The following is a 17,591-nucleotide window of genomic DNA, read 5'->3' as shown; positions in this document are numbered from 1 at the left end:
CCTCCCACTCACTTCTTTCGAGAGAAACTCCGTCTCTAGAAAGGACCCATTCTTAGCAACAAAGATCTTGCTTTCGGATATGTGGTAGAAGGTATACCCAATAGTTTCTTTCGGGTATCCTATGCAGATTCACTTCTCCGTTTTAGGTTCGAGCTTATCAGGCTGAAGCCTTTTGACATAAGCGTCACATCCCCAAACTTTAAGAAACGACAGCTTAGGTTTCTTGCCAAACCACTATTCATATGGTGTCGTCTCAACGGATTTAGATGGTGCCCTATTTAACATGAATGTGGCTGTCTCTAATGCATGACCCCAAAACGATAGTGGTAAATCGGTAAGAGACATCATAGAACGCACCATATCTAATAAAGTATGGTTACGACGTTCGGACGCACCATTACATTGTGGTGTTGCAGGTGGCGTGAGTTGTGAAACTATTTCACATTGTTTTAAATGAAGGCCAAACTCGTAACTCAAATACTCGCCTCTGTGATCTGATTGTAGAAACTTTATTTTCTTGCTATGATGATTCTCCACTTCATTCTGAAATTCTTTGAACTTTTCAAATGTTTCAGACTTATGTTTCATCAAGTAGATATACCCATACCTACTCAAATCATCTGTGAAGGTTAGAAAATAAAGATACCTGCTGCGTGCTTCAACACTCATCGGACCGCATACACCAGTATGTATTATTTCCAATAAGTCATTAGCTCACTCCATTGTTCCGGAGAACGGAATTTTAGTCATCTTACCCATGAGGCATGGTTCGCAAGTATCAAATAATTCATAATCAAGTGATTCCAAAAGTCCATCTGCATGGAGTTTCTTCATGCACTTTACACCAATATGACCTAAACGGCAACGCCACAAGTATGTTGCACTATCATTATCAACTTTGCGTCTTTTGGCATCAATATTATGAATATATGTATCACTACAATCGAGATTCAGTAAACTATTCACATTGGGTGTATGACCATAGAAGGTTTTATTCATGTAAACAGAGCAATAATTATTCTTTGACTTAAATGAATAACCGTATTGCATTAAACATCATGTTCATGCTCAACACAAACACCAAATAACATTTATTTAGGCTCAACACTAATCCCAAAGGTAGAGGGAGTGTGCGATGGTGATAATATCAATCTTGGAAACACTTCCAACACACATCGTCACCTCGCCCTTAACTAGTCTCCATTTATTCTGCGGCTCCTATTTCGAGTTACAAATATGAGCAATAGTTTTCGAGGGTGGATTATTCAACCCAAATTTATAGATTCGACATAAGGGGACCCAAAGAATATTTGTAAGTATTAGCAGTTGAGTTGTAAATTCAACCACACCCGGAGATTAAATAACTACAACAAAGTGATCAGTAGCACAGTAATATTATAGTTTGATAGCAGTAGCAATGATAGCAACAGTAACGGTAACGGTAATAGCAGTAGTGATAATTTGGTAGCACTTGTAACAGTAGCAACAATAATAGTAACGCAGCAAGAACAATATGTGAAAAGTTCGTATGCATTGGATGGGTGATTTTGTTGGATGATATTCATCATATAACAGTTATAACATAGGGCGATACAGAACTAGCTCCAATTCGTCAATATAATGTAGGCACGTATTCTGTAAATAGTCATACGTGCTTATGGAAAAGAACGTGCATGACACCTTTTGTCCTACCCTCCCGTGGCAGCAGGCTCCATAAGGAAACTAAGGGATACAAATGCCTCCTTTTAATAGAGAACCAGAACAAAGCATTAACACATAGTGAATACATGAACTCCTCAAACTACGGTCACCACCGGAAAGTATCCCAATTATTGTCGCCTTGGGGTTTACAGACCATAACACGTAATAGGTGCATATAAATTATAAGATTGGATCAAGAACATAGATATAATGGTGATAACATAAACGGTTCAGATCTCAAATCATGGCACTCGGGCCCTAATGACAAGCATTAAGCACAGCAAAGTCATAGCAACATCAATCTCAGAACATAATGGATACTAGGGATCAAGCTCTTTAACTCAAAAAAAAGGGATCAAGCCCTAACAAAATAACTCGACTACATGATGAATCTCATCCAACCCCTCACCGTCCAGCAAGCCTATGAAGGAATTACTCACTCCCGACGGTGAGCATTCTGAAATTGGCGATGGAGCATGGTTGGGATGACAATGGCGGCGAATGCCCCTCTCTGTAGCCCAAAATGGACTCTAGCTATGCCCTCCCGATGAAGAATAAGAGGTGGCGGCGGCTCCGTATCGTAAAACATGATGAAACTTCCTCCCCTATTTTTTCTTCAAAATAGGATTTTATAGAGTTGGAACTAGGGTCAGAGGAGCCTTGTGGGCCCCACTACCCACCAGGGCACGCCAGAGGGGGGTGGTGCGCCTTGGTGCCTAGTGGGCAGCTGCACCCCTCCAGTGGGTCTTAGTTCCAGTATTATATATATATTCTAAAATAATTCTCAAAAAGTTTCGTCCAATTCCAAGAACTTTTAGACATATCAACGACGGACTGCAACGGGACGAGGAGATGAAGCTTGGTGCTCTGGGTGCTCTGGCAAAGATAACGAGATTGGGATGGCTTCTATAGATGAAGAGGGATCACAAGACCTTGTCAAACGGCTGTAGAGATCAAGATAAGTTGAAACACAAAAGGAGGAGGCTCGGGATGGCTCACCGGCGTCGGAATCTGGCGATGAACTGTAGTGTTTGTGACGAGATTGGAATGACGAGTGCGAGCGATTGAGGTGGACTTGGCAAGGGGTTTCGAGGGGAATGAGTTGAGAGGGGTCGTGGCTATTTATAGGACATCTTCCTTGGGCGGTTAAATTGGATAAGATTTCCAAGAATTTGAAACGGGAACGGCGTCGGGAGCATGTACGCGTAGGTTTCTCTGTTATGTTCTCTGTTTGTGGGGAAGAAGAAGAAAAGGTGGGGCCCATGCGCCAGTTCTACAGAGAGTCAACGAGACAGAGAGAGAGGGATCCAGGCGGAACGAGAGGACGGGCATGGGGCATCACCTGGGCGCTGGCCTGCTGGCGCTGTGGCTGGCCATGGCCTCGCCTAGCCTGTGGCTGGGCCGGTTGGCCTGGCCGGTGCAGGCAGATTTGTTTTTTAAGAAAAAATCGATTTTTTCAGAAGCTTAAAGCAGCAAAAGACAATAAAAATAAATTCTAAAAATACCATAAAAATTCTTATAGCTATATGGTCTTATATATGACCTTGTGAACTTTTATCCGGCTTAAAATGCAAATTTTAAAAATAAACATTTTTGCTAAGCTAATAAAATTTGCATCAAAATAAATTGCAAATAAAACCCAATAAATATATTTTGATTTCAAATTCAATTTCCAATATTTCCCTTCTATTTTTCAAGAAGTCCTTTTATCTTCTCTGTTTATTTTCTTTTGAAATAATGGAAGTGAATTTTGGTGAAACCAAATTCCAAATTTTGAAATTTCAAAAATGGATTTAGGGAAACTTCCAACTCTCTCTTTTTGGTCCTTGAGTTGCTCAAAGTCCCTTGGATCTGATTCAAATGAAAATCAATGGGGCAAAATGCATAAATCATGGATGCATATGAATGATCTATTTATGAGGGGGTGGGACTGGCGACTATTGCACCGGCGGTGGTGGTGAGAAAGGCACCGGCGGTAGTGCCAGCTATGGCGTGAGATTGGATCAAGATCTGATTACCAAGTCAGAATAGATGGAATGGTTTTGCTGTGCCTGTAGCTACGGACTTGCATAGTATTAAATAATACCACAAACTCGGTTGCCAAGTACAAGAGATTACAAGATCATATTTACAAGGAAACCATCCTAGATAATCTGTCAAATATAATTACAAAGATTACATACTGATGTATGATACATTAACAGAGGAAAGGCTTGGGCTTTGCCCGATAGACACTAGGGGTTCATATGGTCGGTTTGGACACACATGTTTGGCCATTAGAATTAGTGGCATGGAACCAATAGTGCCTTGGGTGCACTATTGGGCGTGCTCTGGGGTTTCCTTGATTCCAGGGGTGATAAGAAATTTTCTAAGATGCTTTGCCATGCTCCTGGGGTGACATTTGACCAAGTCTTGGTTCTGGGGATCAGCAGAAGATGAGGGAGAGAGAAAGTGCTCCTGCCCCCTGATCAGATCAATGGAATCATGCATTTGGGCAGGGAATTTGACAAATTGACCAGTGAGACTTGCACTAGCTAAGCTTCATTGCAGGACTGAGCTCTGCTAAAGATTTGGTGGCATTTGGAGAAACGTGTCTTCACAAAACATTCAAAACTAGAATCTGCATGAAGTGGAAAAGAGGAAGAAATCCAAACCAAATGAATGATATGGTAGCTCAAAATTGGCAGGGTGGATACGTGACAACATTTAGCCATCCCAAAATTATTTGGGAATTTCTGGAGAAAGTTGTCCATGTAAAAGTTTCGAACCCTACAAATGTGCAGAATTGAAAATTGTAGATCTAGGAATATTTCTTAATATTACCATAAGTTAAAACTCTTATATATGGGAACTGTTTGTCCCCTAAGTCTCTCTATTTTTTCTCAAATAGTTTTGAAACAAAAAATAATTTTAACCTATTAAAGATAATTTCTGGCCTTTAGAGAAAACCTTTAAATAAAAAATACTTTTATACCTTTTAAAATAATAGTTTTGTGCTTCTGGCATATCCTATAGGTAATAGGATCCAAATATATTTTTTCAAGGTTTTGTTCCACCTAATTTAATGACTTGTAGTTCAAGCCTCATGTTAGGGGGTTTTGAAAATCTATTTTTGTTTTGAAAATAGATTTTCGTGAAATCATTTTGGAAAATAATTATTTTTAGGACCTAAACCATGTCATGATCCGTAGGAGAAAATTTGGAGTGAAAAAACTAAAGTAGAAGTACCGCATGATTTTTTCTAGTCCTAGAGCACTTTTATCAAGCAAGGCACAATCTAACATATAAAGCCTCTTAGGGTACCCGCCGTTCTAGCGCCATCGCGGTCTCGGATGAATCCGGCGCCCACATTCTACCCTATACCTGGTTGGTCCTTTTAATCTCGCTGTCAAACATCCCGACGTCCATTTTTTCGTACGTTGGTTGCTTGAGTTGGACTGAATGACGGTTGGGCCACCCTTGTGCGCGGGGCCACCAATTCAGCGTGTAATGCGGCTGCAGCAGCTATCGCGCACGTGCGCCAGCGGTGAACGTGGGTGGAAGGGCGTGGGGCGCGGGGTGTGATGAATATTTTTTACCGTCCTCCCCTAGACCCGGTTGTGGCTCCTCTGTTCCAGCCGTGGTGGCCCCAACTGTCGGTCTCTCGGGTGGACAGTTGTTGGTTGGTTGGTTCCTTCCGCACAACGTGATAGGCTGGGGTCGCGCGCCTTGTGCGTGCCTGCTGACCAGGCGACGCAACATGGGTGGGTGGATGGTGCGTCGCTGCTTTTTTACCCGTTGTGTCTATACCCAGCTGCGTTGGTGGCCCCTACTTCAGGATGGTCCCACATGGTAGCGTGTTGGGTGTGTGTGGGAGGCGTGTGCTTGCTTGTGTTGCCTGCAGGGACCGCGCGACGCGGCGTGGGGTGGGTCATGTGGGGGTGTAATTCTGCTTTTCTACTCGCTCTTCACTTACCCAGCTGTGTTGTTGTCTCTCTCCTCTTTTGGTCCCACATGTAAGTGTAATGGGTGGCTCGTTCCGGGTGAGGGAGAGTCGTAGAGACGTTTCTTTCCACGAAAGATGGGAATTTTTGTCCAAAAAGACTACCTGCCCAACGAAATTGACAAAAAAGACTACCTTCGAATGAAATTGACAGAAGAGACCAGCCCAGCCATGGCGGCAGGCGCGGCAGCCGACGCGTGGCACCTGCCGCCACGCCGGCAGGCGGCAGCCCATGCCACCACATGGCCTGGCGGCAGCATGCGCATAACAGCCAGCAAGCACCCAAGAACGGAACGGGGGGCTGCATGTGCTCCCTGCCCAACGAAATTGACAAAAAAGACTACCTTTCTTATGAAATTGACAGAAGAGACCAGCCCAGCCGTGGCGGCAGGCGCGGCAGCCGACGCGTGGCACCTGCCGCCACGCCGGCAGGCGGCAGCCCATGCCACCACATGGCCTGGCGGCAGCAGGCGCATAACAGCCAGCAAGCACCCAAGAACGGAACGGGGGGCTGCATGTGCTCCCTGCCAGTTAGTGGGATGGCGGCAGGGCTGTTTGTCTGCTGCTAGTTTCATCTATGTTTTGTTTCGTCTGCGTTTCATTTCGTCTGACGAATAATACCACATATTCCTATGTCCCTGCTATTGATTCCTAGGCATGCAGTCCACTATTTTTGCAAATAATAATCGTTAATTTATGAATAATAATACGAGCCTCCGTCGCGGGCCTCATCATCGGCCTTCTCGCAGCGGCCTCAACGCCACGCGGAACATCACATCCGCAGGCCTCACTATCGGCCTCCTCGCGTTGGGCGATTCACCTGGCGGACCTTCACCGCCGCGGGTTTCATCGTCGGCCTCTTCGCACCAGCCTCGTCGCCTGGCGGACATTCACCGCCGCAGGCCTCATCGTCGGCCTCCTCGCGCTGGCCTCCTCGCCCAGCGGACCTGCTCTGCCGCGGGCCTGATCGTCAGCCTCTTCGCACCGGCCTCATCGCCCGTCGGACCTTCGATGTCGCAGGCCTCATCGTCGGTCTCATCGCCCAGCGGACCTTCGCCACCGGAGGCCGACGATGAGCCTGGCGACGGAGCAAGTTCGCTGGGCGATGAGGCTAGCGCGAGGAGGCTGGCAATGAGGCCCGCGACGGTGAAGGTCTGCCGCGCGATGATGTCGGTGCGAGGAGGCCCATAATGAGAAGCGGCGGGGAAGGTACGCGAGGAGGCAGACGGGTGTTGAGGCCGACGTGAGGAGGCCGACGATGAGGCCTGCGATGGAGCAGGTCTGCCGGACGATGAGGCTCACGGCGGTGAAGGTCCGCTTGGCGATGATGTCGGTGTGAGGAGGCCGACGATGAGGCCTGCGACGGCGAAGGTCTGCCAGGCGATGAGGCCGGTGCGAAGAGGCCGACGATGAGGCCCGCGGCGGAGCAGTTCCGCCGGGCGAGGAGGCCAACGATGAGACCGCGGCGGTGAAAGTCCGCCGGGTGAATCCCGGCATGAGGAGGCCGACAATGAGGCTTGCGACGGTAATGTTCTGCCAGGCGTTGAGGCCGGTGCGAGGAGGCCGACGATGAGATCCGAAGGCTTTATTTGTAAATAAACGATTATTATTTGCAAATACAGTGCACTATACAGGGCCGGCCCTGTGTTTCGTGAGGCCCTAGGCGAACTCGACGACATGGGCCCCTATGTCCTAAGTCCTAAGACAATATATATGTATGTGTGTGTTATATATATAACTTATTATAAAAAGTAACTTTCAATCACACATCTTTAGTTTTAAGTATGAGTATAATAATTCAAATGACTCCATCAAGAACAATAATAACCAAATTCGAACCGACTCCATAAAAAACAATGGTACTAAAAAGATCACAAAATGAAAGTAATATGACATGATTATCTCAAATAAGAACGAAATTAGACTGACATCAATATTGCTCGAAGATGTAAAGAAGTTATTCAAAGAACCCTTCAGTGCTAGAATTTTTAGATCACTTTCTTTCTTTTTCCTTCTTTTTTCAGCACCCGACAATTGCTTCTTCTTAGGTAACATGGCAGGCTAATGTCCTAAAATCATGAAGAAAAGATCAAAAGAGGATACAAAGAATTAGGAATTTATACATCGGATGATTGGAACCCTAGACATGTACATAGAATGACAAAAAATTGATAGATTGGATTACAATGCGTACATACTAAATAAGAGATTGTCAAATTGAGGTTTGGGGATGGACAGGGATGCGTACTTCTTGCCGTATTGCCGTACTTCTTGACTTCTTGCCTTCTTGACTTCCAGTCGGTGCCGGATGCCGGATGGCTGATTGGCCGGGCTGCCGCCTGCCTGCCGGACTGCTGTGGCGGCGACGGCGAGCCGGCGAGGCGAGGGCAGGGCGACGCGGCAAGGCAAGGCGCCGAGCGACGGATCGAGCGAGAAGGCCGACGGGCGTGAGTCAAGGCGCCGTTTAGGCTTCGCCTACGCGTACGTATCCATCAGCGATTCAGCGACAGGCCTGATCAGCGATCGCTAGCTATATCTGGGCCGCCCAGCACATCAGCGACAGACCTGTATAGTATAATTTTTTGTTTGAGACAAAGGCCTGTATAGTATATGTATACTCCATCATGTGCCCCCCCTCGGCTAGGCCCTGGGCCGTCGCCCCGTCGCCCATGCCCCAGGGCCGGCCCTGGCACTATATGTATAGGAATCAACGGTAGGGACATACGAATCTATGGCATTATTCATTAGACGAAACAAATCGCAGACAGAACAAAACACAAACGAAACGCCCTTATTTGTCAGACGAAACAAAATGCAGACGAAACAAAACGTAGGCAAACAGTCATGCCGCCACGCCACTAGGCAGCACGGATCACATGCAGCCCCACGTTCCGTTTTGGGCGTTGGCTGGCTGTTATGCGCCAGTTGCCGCCTGGCCTTGTGGCGGCAGGTGCTGCCGCCTGCCAGTGTGGCGGCAGGTGCCACACGTCGGCTGCCGCACCTGCCGCCATGGCTAGGGTGGTCTCTTCTGTCAATTTCGTTTGAAGGTGGTCTTTTTTGTCAATTTTGTTGGACGCGTGGTCTTTTTGAACAAAAAATCGTTCGTCTTAGGGCAGCGCCGGTGGGGGCGACGGGCATGGTCGAGTGCATCAGTGCACGGGAATCCAGCCGCAGGCTGTGTGAAGGGTCGCCGGCGGCGCGAAGCCAAGGCTGCCGCCGCCCTCTACTAAATTTCCATCACTCCACGAGCTCACCCTGCCGCCACACAAAATGGAAGGGTGTAGCGCGTCGACGGGAAGGGGTGGCGGAGTAGCCATGGATTTCCCCGTGGATCCGGTTTGCAGGTTAGCCTATTTACCCTGTCACGTTAATTGACGCGTCGTTGGATAAACTACTGATTTGCAGCGTTCAGCAAGTCACTCTGCTCATATTTCCGTACTTGGTAGAGCACACGGGCTTGGATCCCAGTGAATACATACTGAACTGTCATTTGGTACTATGTGTGGTCCGGTGTTTTGGATGTGCAATTTTCTCACCATCCATGCTGTCAGTAGGTTGTACTTTCTAAATCGAAGCATGTACTGAAATTTAAGCTGTTGCCTGAAGATTAACTGCAGGTTATTATTTCTAAATTAACGGCCTTGATGTATTACTGTTTAGAGAAAAGCGGCGCTAAATGAAATCGTATGATTCGAGTAGGCTGGGTGTAAGAGATTGGCTGTTTTATGTGATCGTAAGCACATCCAGCATGGCTGAGCCATTGGTGGACAATGATGAACAGATTTGTAGAAACGTAACCTCAATTACTTTAGTAAAACTTAGGGGTGCACTGCGTTGGATTTGTAATTTTACTTCAATTCAAGCTGCTCTTCTTCCTCAGTGATAGAAGAACCTGAATGTTGTGCTCTTGGGGGTTATGATCCAACACTGTTCACTAAATGAGACGTTTAGCTTGTGTGTACCACCCCTAGGGTTCAAGTAGAATTGATGAGTAATTCCAATGAAAATTCATGTAGGTAGTAAGCTATTTTTTCTGAATGTTCCTATAACATCAATACCGAATCACTGATGGTCGTTACAAAAGGCTGCTTATAACTTTGACATTAATTATAGTTGGCAAAATAACAGGATCAGGGTGGGTTTCAATCCTCTAGAACGGGCACCACGTGCAAGCAACGGTGAAGCAAAAATGGTCCGGGTAAAGGTTGAAAGGCCAAAACCGTAGATGACATATGGGTGCTGCACCGCCACATTTATGGTACTAATGATGATTGCACTAGTTATGATGAAAATGTCTCTTATAAGCATGTCGATTTTTGTGGAGAGCATTGGGTTTGCATAGATACACCAAATAGAGAAGATAGATATTGCAAGAGGCATAAGCATGTAGAAACTAAATTGTTGCAAGAAAGGCTAAGGGAGAGTGCTGAAAATTTATATTTCCTTCGCCGTACTTGTGAACTTTGCAATGAAAGTGGTCATTTACATCTCTGATGCAAATTGTTTCATGATCGAATCGTGTCCCAAAATTGTGATGATTTGATCTCCCTTGCACATTATAATGAACTTAGTTTGCTTATGGGTTACGAAGAAATGAAAAGTTTAACTAAATTTCTTCCAGAATTTGCCCGTTATAACCTTCTTGAGTTTGATCTAGAGGAAATTTATATGTATTGTGCGGTGAATTGCATTGAAAATCCTTATATTGCCAATTACATAAAGAAAAGAAAGCAAATAGAAGATGATGAGAATACTAATGAAAGGGAAGAGACTTCCCAATCTCCTCCTATTATTTCTTATGATGAATCAGGTAACGAGGAGGAGCTTTATATTCAACCAATCTCATCAATAAGGAGCGCAAAGAAGAAGATTGAACCCACACATAATGTGAAGAAGAAAAAGAAAAGATGTTGCTCCTACTACTCATTGTGATGATGATAATTGCTATACTATTGGTGTTATCCATACTATTAATGATGAGAGTGATTATGCTTATGGTATGAAAAGGCCCAAGCTTGGGGAAGCTATGTTTGATGAGAATGAAATATTTGAGAATATATTTGCTGAAATTAATGTTTGTCCCAAGCTTGGGGATGCTACATTTAATGAAGATGATATTTTTAGCATCCCAAGTTTTGATATGCAAAGTTGTTATGATGATAGCATGCCTCTTACCTATGATGATTATATTGATGAAAGTGGGTTTGGAAGAGTGTCAACTTTAGTAAGTAGTGATCCCACTATTTTGGAAGATGTTGAATCTTATTGTGATGAATATGAAAATGGATTTGGAAGAGTGTCAACTTTATTTAGTGATGATTCCACTATCTTGGGAGAGGTTTCAATCGATTATGATGAGAACGAAGTTGCTACTTATGATGATTATTGTGATGAAACTTATGCTATAAAAAGTAGTGATGATTATATTTATAAAACCTGTCATGATTATGATTACCCTTTTTCTGAACATTACTCTTTTAATGTGGAAACAATCTATAGTATTCAAGTCTCTTATGATACTCCCACTATTCCGAATGAGAAGGATTTTGCTTATGTGGAGAGTAGTAAATTTTCTATGCTTGTAGATCTTGAAAAGAATGCTTTAGGTGCTGGTTATATTGTTGAATTCATTCATGATGCTACTGAAAATTATTATGAGGGAGGAACTTATGCTTGTAGGAATTGCAATAATATCAAGTTTCCTCTCTATGTGCTTAAAATCTTGAAGCTATGCTTGTTTTACCTTCTTATGCTAGTTGATTATTGTTCCCATAAGTTGTTTGCTCACAGAATCCCTATGCATAGGAAGAGGATTAGACTTAAACGTGCTAGTCATGTGCTTCATGATGCTCCCGTTATGTTTCAATTCTTATCTTTTATGTGAGCATCATTGTCATCATCATGCCTAGCTAGAAAGGCATTAAAGAAAAGCGCTTGTTGGGAGACAACCCAATATTTATCCTTACTGTTTTTATGTGTTCAAATGATTATGATACTGTAGTAATCATGTTTTATAGTTTTTGTTTCAATAAAGTGCCAAGTAAGACCTTTAGGATAGCTTACGGGGATAGTTGTGTTGATCCTGCTGAAAATCAGAAACTTTTGCATCCAATAAATTAGTTTTGATAATTCACAGAAACGTGATTTTGATCTGATTACTTTTGATGTGGATTGTTACACAAATTTCTTAGGACTTCCTAATTTGGTAGGATTGTTGGAGTTCCAGAAGTATACATTTGATATAGATTACTACAGACTGTTCTGTTTTTGACAGATTCTGTTTTCTATGTGTTGTTTGCTTATTTTGATGAATCTATGAGTAGTATCGGAGGGTATGAACCATAGAGGACTTGTAATAAAGTAGGTTTAACACCAATATAAATTAAGAATGAGTTCATTATAGTACCTTATGTGGTGGTTTTGCTTTCTTTCACTAACGGAGCTTATGAGATTTCCTGTTGAGTTTTGTGTTGTGAAGTTTTCAACTTTTAGGTAAAGATTTGATGAACTATGGAATAAGGAGTGGCAAAAGCCTAAATCTTGGGGATGCCCATGGAACCCTAATATATTCAAGAATAGCCAAAAGTCTAAGCTTGGGGATGCCCCCAGAAGGCATCCCCTCTTTCGTCTTTGTTCATTGGTAACTTTACTTGGAGCTATATTTTTATTCGCCACATGATATGTGTTTTGCTTGGAGCGTTGTGTATGATATTAGTTTTTTGCTTTTTAGTTTACTACAATCATCCTTGATGTACACAACCTTTTGGGGAAGAAGACAACTTGATTAGAATTTATTAGAATACTCTATGTGCTTTACTTATATCTTTTGAGCTTGATAGTTTTTGCTCTAGTGCTTCACTTGTATCTTTTAGAGCACGGAGGTGGCTTAATTTTGAAGAAATTATTGATCTCTCATGATTCACTTATATTATTTTGAGAGTCTTTTAGAACAGCATGGTATTTGCTATGCTTATAAAATTGGTCCTAGAATGGTAGGCATCCAAGTTGGGTATAATAAAAACTATCATAGAAAGTGAATTGGATGCTATGATCAATTTGATACTTGATAATTGTTTTGAGATATGGAGGTAGTGATATTAAAGTCATGCTAGTTGGGTGATTATGAATTTAAAGAATGCTTGTGTGGAAGTTTGTGATTCCCGTAGCATGCACGTATGGTGAACCACTTTGTGATGAAGTTGGAGCACAATTTTATTTATTGATTGTCTTCCTTATGAGTGGCGGTCGGGGACGAGTGATGGTCTTTTCCTACCAATCTATCCCCCTAGGAGCATGCGCGTAATATTTTGTTTTTGATGAGTTGTAGATTTTTGCAATAAGTATGTGAGTTCTTTTGACTAATGTTGAGTCCATGGATTATACGCACTCTCACCCTTCCACCATTGCTAGCCTATCTTGTGCCGTGCAACTTTCGCCGGTACCGTACACCCACCATATACCTTCCTCAAAACAGCCACCATACCTACCTATCATGGCATTTCCATAGCCATTCCGAGATATATTGCCATGCAACTTTCCATCGTTCCGTTTATATGACATGCATCATCATTGTCATATTGCTCTTTGCATAATCATGTAGTTGACATCGTATTTGTGGCAAGGCCATCCTTCATCATTTTCATACATGTCACTCTTGATTCATTGCATATCCCGGTACACCGCCGGAGGCATTCATATAGAGTCATATCTTGTTCTAAGTATTGAGTTGTAAGTAAATAAAAGTGTGATGATCTTCATTATTAGAGCATTGTCCCAGTGAGAAAAGGATGATGGAGACTATGATTCCCCCACAAGTCGGGATGAGACTTCGTACTAAAAAAAAGAGAAAGGCCAAATAAAAAAAGAAGAAGGGCCCAAAAGAAAAAAAAGAAAAAAAAGAAAAAAGGGAAAAAATGAAATGAGAGAAAAAGAGAGAAGGGACAATGCTACTATCCTTTTTACCACAGTTGTGCTTCAAAGTAGCACCATGATCTTCATGATAGAGAGTCTCCTATGTTGTCACTTTCATATACTAGTGGGAATTTTTCATTATAGAACTTGGCTTGTATATTCCAATGATGGGCTTCCTCAAAATGCCCTAGGTCTTCATGAGCAAGCGAGTTGGATGCACACCCACTTAGTTTCTTTTGTTGAGCTTTCATACATTTATAGCTCTAGTGCATCCGTTGCATGGCAATCCCTACTCACTCACATTGATATCTATCAATGGGCATCTCCATAGCCCGTTGATACGCCTAGTTGATGTGAGACTATCTTCTCCTTTTTTGTCTTCTCCACAACCACCGTTCTATTCCACATATAGTGCTATGTCCATGGCTTACACTCATGTATTGCGTGAAAGTTGAAAAAGTTTGAGATTGCTAAAGTATGAAACAATTGCTTGGCTTGTCATCGGGGTTGTGCATGATTAAATACTTTGTGTGATGAAGATTGAGCAATAGCCAGACTATATGATTTTGCAGGGATAACTTTCTTTAGCCATGCTATTTTGAGAAGACATGATTGCTTTGATTAGTATGCTTGAAGTATTATTATTTCTTATGTTAATATGAACTTTTATTTTGAATCATTTGGATCTGAACATTCATGCCACAATAAAGAAAATTACATTGAGAAATATGCTAGGTAGCATTCCACATCAAAAATTCTGTTTTTATCATTTACCTACTCGAGGACGAGCAGGAATTAAGCTTGGGGATGCTTGATACATCTCCAACGTATCTATAATTTTTGATTGTTCCATGCTATTATATTACCCGTTTTGGATGTTTATGGGCTTTACTTTACACATGTATATCATTTTTGGGACTAACCTACTAACCAGAGGCCCAACCCATATTGCTGTTTTCTTGCCTATTTCAGTGTTTCGAAGAAAAGGAATATCAAATGGAGTCCAAACGGAATGACAACTTCGGAAAAGTTATTTTTGGAACAGAAGCAATCCCGAGAACTTGGAGTGCAAGCTAGGGAAGCGTCGAGGAGGCCACGAGATAGGCGGGCGCGCCCACCCCCCTGGGCGCGCCCTCCACCCTCGTGGGCCCCTCGAGGCTCCCCCGACCGACTTCTTTCGCCTATATATTCCCATATACCATAAAAACATCGAAGCGAACAATAGATCGGGAGTTCTGCCACCGCAAACCTCTACACTTGGAGGCCCAACAACGCCTACAAGAAGAATGTTGTGTAGTAGACATCAATCACCGTAGCATCTAAGATGAAGGAGGACATCATATTCTCCTGTATGTAAGAATATCATGTGCTACCACACCTTAGATGCTTTGGTGATACAAGCTCTTCGGAGCCGTTGGATTTGTGACCCAACAACTCCTCGGTGGTTCGAATGGTGCAGAAAAGCCCCCAAAGAGTTCGACCACTGCTTACAAGCACAAAGACTGCTCAGATGCCATTGGATCTTAGATCAAACGACCTTGAAGCTCGTATCACCGTAGCATCCAAGCTGCGAGAGCACCTTATGTTGTCTCGCACGGGAGAATATGAGGTGCTCCCGCACCGTAGATTCTATGATGATACGAGTTCACGGTGATCTAACAGCCCACAGTAGGAGGTTTGAATGTTTTTGCAATATACGGCTGAGTGAGTTTGGGAATTGCGCAGAAAGTACAAGTACTACACATGTGCCATCTGATCACTGATCATACGACCTAGATGCTCGTATCACCGTAGCGGGTAATTAAGCTACGAGGAGCACCTAATATGAGCAACGGGGAGCCGTTGGATCCAAGATGCAGTGACACACACGAGGCCTGAATGTTTTATTTGCAAAAAAACCTTTAGGCCTTGTTCGGTTAACAATAGATTAGTTCCCCCAGTGGAACTAATCCCTGCCGGGATTGGGTGTCAGCACCTGACCCCTGTGGGGGTTGACTCCCTGCCACAAAGATGATCGGGGCCTCTTTCTTCCATTCGGTTAAGCCCACGCCCCCGCTTCGGTCGCGTCAACGAGAGACTATGTACGACAGATAGAGAGGCGAAGCTGGTTTTTTCCACGGGTGGGCTGGAGCTGATTTTTTCCTCGCGGTTTTGAGGGGTTTGGACGGGGGAAAGATCTGGTCGAGGCCTAACCGAATGCGTCAAATCGAAAACGCGGAGATTATTTCCTAGTGGGGCAGATCCGCCTGGATCCCCGTGGTTTGGGCCCAAAACCACGCGGGGAAGGGCGTAACCGAACATAGCCTTAGAGAGTTTGGAAATTGCACATAATTACAAAGACTACTCCCAAGCCATTGGATCTCACTTCCAACGATGTAAAAAATCGTATCACCATAGCATCTAAGCTGCGGGGTGGATGTGATATTCTATGCCGCTGTCATTTTTGTTCGTAAACTTGGAAAATACGTGTAACTCGTGTCGTTACTTGTCTAACCGCACAAAGTGTTTGTTCAAAAAAACCATCCTACACTGAAATATCGGAACAACACACGGGGGTCCCACTTATCATTAATAAAATTTGGGCCTAAAACTAACAAATCCGAAAGACGAGATTCGAACTGGCAACCTGGACTACAAAGCGTAAGCCGATAGCCTGAAACAACAACGGTTGTTGGCTTTGTCCCATAACTTGATTTTATACAGTATTATGTTGAGTAGAGTAGAGGGAGTGCCTCGTCAACATGTGCATGACCGTTGACTCGCTTACTGGTGGGTCCCTGGTCTGCGATCTTTCTCTACTCTCCATCGTCTAACCTTTGCACGAGCACACACAAAGAGCGGCGCTAGCTTGCCATGGTGTTATTATAACTAAAAAAAGCTTGGAAAATAGAAGAATCGCCTAGAACAAGAGACTTTGTGGCTGGTCGAGACAGAGCTAACCACACCTATCCTCCGTGCCACGTTAGCATGATGAAGCTGTGTGGCTAGTGGGTGTTTTCGACCGACTGGCTGGGTCCCGAGGTCGAACCATAGGTACTACGTCTGATATAGTATATTTTTACACACACATTTTTCCTCCGTGCCGAGACGTGGCACACCCTACGACGCGGTTTCGGGGTCCTCCCAGGTGGTGCACACATATATTCTTCCTAACGTGGGACGCCCTACCGCGCGTTTTCTAGGTCCTCCTCGGTTGTAGTGCCGAAGCAAGTAAATGAGTCGTCAAATCACGAAAGACCACCTTTCCCACTGAGTACATCAGTGAAGCACGGTGGCTAGCTAGTTGGGCTAGTTCGACCGATTAGCTAGGCCGCCGCCACATTTGTTTTTCACCCCTTTTTTTATCTCCTTGCCGGCACGCAAATTTAAATATCCACCGCGGCGTTGCTCTGGTGTTTGGGTGCGGTAGGATTTTTAATTTTTTGATTGACGGGAGGAGGGGCGGCAGGATTTTTAATTTTTTCATTGACAGGAGCAGGCGTGGCAGCAATTAGTCATGATGACTCCGCCTATAAAACCCACTGCTTCCTGATGTGAGAAGTCGTCGACTGGTGTTTTACCATGGTGAAAGCCAAAAGATTCCCCGCTCCTCGGCTGGCTCCCTCCGCCTTACCGTAGATTGCATTGCCTTTCAGCCGTTTCGCCCCCTTTGCTTCCTCTCCCCATTGCTTCTACCTGGTTCCATGGTGGCGCAGCAGATCACGGGGTCTGAGGTGAGGCGCCCGACATAGGAGCTCCAGGCCAAGGATGCGGAGCTCAGGGCCAAGGACGTGGAGCTCCGTGAGCTCAAGGAGGAGAGGAGTGCCATGCTCCTCCGTTATGTGCGGGAGTTCACGGAGCTTCAAAAGCGGCAGGCGTCCACCACAAAGATGCTCGAGGCGTCGGCGGTGTTACTGCAGAAAGCGGGAGATACGATAGGCCGTCAGGGGAGCCGGCTGGAGCGCGAGCGGGCCGATCATGACGAGGTCCAGGATTGCCTCGGCCACTTGGTGAACCA

The sequence above is a fragment of the Triticum dicoccoides genome, chromosome 7B, assembly GCF_002162155.2.
Source record: "Triticum dicoccoides isolate Atlit2015 ecotype Zavitan chromosome 7B, WEW_v2.0, whole genome shotgun sequence".
Lineage (NCBI taxonomy): Eukaryota > Viridiplantae > Streptophyta > Magnoliopsida > Poales > Poaceae > Triticum > Triticum dicoccoides.
This window is presented reverse-complemented; position numbering follows the sequence as displayed.